Raw genomic sequence first — 5264 nt, 5'->3', positions numbered from 1 at the left:
AGGCATTGCATCTTTTAAGTTCCATTTTTCATTTTTTGACTTCCATTTCAAAATTAAGGCATTCCTAAAGAATATAGGCTGGTTTATTTCAACAGTCCCTCTTTCAGTTTCAGGTCTCTTAGCAGCTGTCCTTTGCTTATCAGCAATCCCAAAATTCAAAATCGATACAATACTATATAGGATCCAGAATCCCTGTGTATTTCCCATCTCTACATGGTTATTCTTTATTATTATTATTTTTACTGTCTCTTAAAGACTTAAAAAAACTATTTCTTTCTTTCTATAACTGCTTATGCCCATTTTCTTTTCTTTCTTAAGCCTATGCATTGTAAAACACACTGGAACCTGTTTAGAAGTTTTTCTGTCTGAACCTCTTTTACTGCATATTTTTTCACTTACTTTGTCTGCATGAGCAAAAAACCTACTGAGCAGAGTGGCTTTGGACTTTGGCCCCAGCTTTGGTGGCTAGCTCCATTCATTTCTCAGGTTGTGAAAACCAAGCCTAAAGATTACAGTCCAGTCTGAGGTTCATGACTCAGTACTGCATTAAACCTTCCTAGCTATAGAATGCCAGTACCATGCACCACGACTGGTGTTTTTACTTAGTTTGCTCAAGGGCTCATTGTCCCATAAAAACTCTTAAAGGAGCCATATCCTCCTTTTTTTTTTTTTTTTTTTATTGAGACAGGGTTTCTCTGTGTAGCCCTGTCTGTCTTAAAGACCAGGCTGGCTTCAATCTCACAGAGATCTGCCAGCCTCTGCCTCCCAAGTGCTAGGATTAAAAGGAAGTGCCACCACTGCCTGGCTACCATCTCTTTTTTTTCTTTTCAAAGCTTTCTTAGGCCCTATGAAAACATGGCCCATGTAGGTATACCAGAATTTTGTTGTTTATTTTACTCTTTACTCTTTAAGGGACCCAAAGCCCAGCTACCAAATAAATCACACATGGAGGCTTATTCTTTCTTATAAATGCCTGCCTGGTCTTATTTTGCCTTATTTCTATCCAACTTTTCTTAAGTTCTCCTTTTCTTAAGTTATTACCTTTTGCTTCCGGGATTTAATCTTTCTCTTACTTCTGTATATCTTACTTTCACTCATACTTTATGGCTGTGTGTCTGGCCCCTAGCATCCTCATCTTCTTGTTCTCATTCCTTCTCTTTCTTCTCACTCCTCCATCCTCTTGATTTCTCTTCCCATTTATTCCTTCTGCCTGACAGCCCCACCTATCCTTCCAGTCTGCTTAGCTGTCCACCATTCAGCTCTTTATTAGACCAATAAGGTATTTAGACAGGCAAAGTATCATAGCTTCACAGAGTTAAACAAATGCAACATAAAAGAATGAAACATGTCTTTGAATCACTAAAACAAGTGTTCCATTACATAAACAAATGTAACACATCTTAAAATAGTATTTTTGTATATTTTATTAAAAATATTTTTGTATTATTGACACTACAGTCAGTGCTGGGCTCTCAATGAGACTCCTCTTGGATATCCTATTGCCCTGTGTCATGGAGATCCTGCAGCTTTTGGTCTGCCAGATCAGCCCATTCCCATGCTCCTACAAATCACAAATGTAGTGGATGTTGGGTGGGCCAACACATGACCCTGGTTCTGGGCCTGGGTAGTTGCAGGTTTGATCAGCCTGCAATCTCTCCCTTGTCCTCACCATCAAGGTGAGCTCTACACCATTGTCCTTGCAGTGATGTGAAGGGGCAGAGCCAGCTCTTCTGCTTTCATGTCCTCAGGGTTGGCTCTCCCATAACTACACCATCAGGGCCAGCTCAACTGTGTTGACCAGGTGTGGTGTGTACAGGGGCTATTCTCCTGAGTGCTATAGCAGATGAAGGGCAGGGAAAGCTCTCCTACTCTTATAACCTCAGGGCCAGATCTCCCACCTCCCACAGGTGGCAAAGGGTTGGGGAGGGCATCTCTCCCCCACCCACACCACCTTGTGTTCTCAGGGTGGTTCATATGCACCCTGATAGGTAGCATCAGCTCTACTGATCTGTCTAGGACAGGTGCAGGACACAATTTCCTTAGTGCTGCAGCTGGTAAGGGGAAGGGTCTGCTCCCTTGCCCACCACAGGTGATGGGGCTAAGGAGGAAGACATCTTTCCCTTGCACTGATCACCACATGGCAGATGAGTGGGGTTTGGCCAGTTATCCCACTCTCACACCCTCAGGATCTGCTCTCCTGTGCTTACATCAATGAGGTCAGCTCTACTGTGCTGCTCAAGTAGGCAGCTCCTGCTTTCCTGAGTGCTGCAGCTGGTAAGGAGGAGAGTCAGCTCTCTGTTCTGTTGCAGGTTTCAAGGGGAGGGTTAAGTGTTGGCAACTCTGCCCTGTCTACATGACAATTAGTGGGGATAGCTCTCTCATGCTCACAACTTTGAGGCTGGCTCACTCACACCTCTGCCAACAGGGGTGGCTCTATTGTGCTGTCTGGGAGTGCTGCAGCTGGGAAAGGACAGGAGCAGCTCTCCTGACCCACACCTCAGCCACAGAGGGGCAGGATCAGATCTCCCAAGCTCATGTTCTCAGGAGGCCCACCCCTGCCCTCTCAACAGGGTCAGCTCTACTGTGATGCCCAGAGGAGGTACAGGACCCAGTTTCCTGAGTAAAGGGAAGGGTAAGTTTCCTCACCAACTGGAGGCAGTAAGGATGAGGGCATCTTTCTATCACCCCCACTACTTCACTGCAGACAAAAGAGGAGGTACCAGCTATGCCACTCAATTCATTCAGGGCTGGCTCACTTGTGCACCTGTTTACAAGGCCAAATCTACTCTGGTGACCAGGCAGGATTCTGAGCCCATTCTCCTGAGTGCTACAACTGTTGAGGAATTGGATAAGGTCCCCCAATGCTGCCAGCTGCAAGGGGTGAGAGGAGGCATCTTTCCCTCACCACATGGCAGGCATGACCTCCTGTCCCGTTCTCATACCCTCAGAGCCAGCTTGCCTTTGCCCCTGCTACCAGGGTCAGTTCTATTGCGATACCCAGGTGAGGTATAGGACCCTCTCCTGAGTGCTTCAGCTGGTGAAGTTCAGGACCTGTTCTCCTTAGAGCTGAAGCTAGTGAGGGGGTAGGCCAACTCTACACAGCTCTATCTTCTCAGCCTTCAGAGGTATCAGGAGATGCAGACATCAAAACAGACTGTGGCTGCATCAGGGCCATAAAAACAGACATGGGCCAGCAGCAACCCAGGCCCAGATATTACCAAGGCCCTGGCTGGCAATTAAGGCAGCCCACTCACCTCTTTCAGATGTCTCTGTCTGTGGTGGTATTCTAATTGTACTGAAATGTGATTTTAATTGTATGTTAATAAATAAAGTTGCCCGGGGGTCAGAGCTATTAGAGCCATAGACAGAGCGTGGTGGTGGTGGTGGTGGTGGTGGCACACGCCTTTAATCCCATAGATCTCTGTGTGTTCAGGGATACAGCCAGCATTGGAGACATACGCCTGTAAGACCTAGAGGGCTGTACATACAGTGACCAGGCAGTCACGTGTTTGGGTTTACAACCAATGAGAAGGCAGAACTAAATACTATGAAAGGACAGACACACAGGAAATAGCTCTCTTTCGGGAAGCTAGGACCACCGCAGGAGGAAGGGTAAGATTTTAGCTCTGAGCTCTGATCTCTTGGCTTTCTCTTTTACATTGGTTCTGTGTTTCTTATTTAATAAGATGGTTGGTTACATCTACATCTGTCCACAGGATATGAACCATTATGGCTCTCTCCCATAGGATACCATACATTTGATCACCATAATAGCGCCTGTGTGCCTGGTGCTACATACAGGTCTCCTTGTACCAGTCAGTCCATCATAGCACTGGACATGACCCTGCTTCCAAAAATTATAATGGTGCCTGACTGCCCCAGTGCCTGAGGTCCACCAGGCCTAGAAATGGTAGGCAGCTCATGGGTCCACATATATGTTTTATAACTGGATTTATTATTTCATGTAATTGAAGAGAAGTGTGAAATCTAAATTGGTTACTTTATTGTTTAAATTCATAGGGCTTTTATTCACATAAGTTTGCAGGTGCAAACAAAATAAAGAGGGATATCATAATGCTTGAACAGATTGTTGACATTGTCAAATTGTTTTCTCCAGAATAAAGAATCTTGTGTTACTGAATGTAAGTGTTGGCTGAGGAATGTCAAATCCTTAATAGATTCTCTTCAGTATGAGTTTATTCAGTTTCTCAACTTTTACTCTTGTATAAAGACTACCATGAAATGCAAATCCTTACCACACTGATTACATTTATATGGTTTCTCAGCAGTATGATTTTTTTCTCATGATTTCAAAGACTAATGACACATACAAAGGCTTTATCACATTGATTACATTGGTAGGGTTTCTCTCCAATATGTGTTCTTTTATGTATTTGAAGATTACAGTGATGTGCAAAAGGCTTTACCACATTGATTACATTCATGGGGTTTCTTGCCAGTATGTGTTTTTTTATGCATTTGGAGATGACTGTGATGTGTAAAAGTATTGCTGCACGAGTACCAGCCTCCAGTAGTACAGGGCTCAAAGGGAAATCTACAGAGTTGGCGCATACTATGACTTCTGGGGTTAAGGAAAAAGACAAATTCTCTCTTGATGGTTTCCTTCAGATCTTTTCTTTATTCTTTTGCATTCTCTATTCTTTCTTTTCCTGGTGATTTCCTTCTCTCTTTCCAGATGTATTCCATCTAACTCTCTCTTTATTCCTGGTGTTTCTCTTCTAGTTCCTTCTAAATCTCATTCATGATGTTTTCTTTCTAACTCATTTTAACTCTCTCATTCTTGTTTTCCTTCTAACTCATTTTAACTCTCTCTTGATGTTTTCCTTCTAGTCCATTTTGACTCTATTCTTTTTCTTACACCTTATATACTCCAACAAAATCATCCACACAATATAAAAATTACACTGTGGTTACATTCTGTTTTTCAAGTGAATGATTACAATGAATATCAAACAAACAGTATAAAACAGCATGTTTTCTATATCCCTTACATGATTAAAAATGTACATATTAAACATATAACAGATGAAAAAGAAATTATCAAAAGAAACCACATACATTCATAGCCAAGCAACTTGGTATAGATTAATTATGTAGGCAAGCAAGATATTTTTCTCAGTCAGGTTTTTTTTACTGGCAGGCTGCAGTTTTGCAGTTACAAAGAAAGGGCCAATTACTTTATTACTTATCTTCAAAGGTAATCATATAAGGAATCTTAAAGGAATCACAAACCTAAACTTATA

Source organism: Peromyscus leucopus, chromosome 18, assembly GCF_004664715.2.
Source record: "Peromyscus leucopus breed LL Stock chromosome 18, UCI_PerLeu_2.1, whole genome shotgun sequence".
Classification (NCBI taxonomy): Eukaryota; Metazoa; Chordata; class Mammalia; order Rodentia; family Cricetidae; genus Peromyscus; species Peromyscus leucopus.
This window is presented reverse-complemented; position numbering follows the sequence as displayed.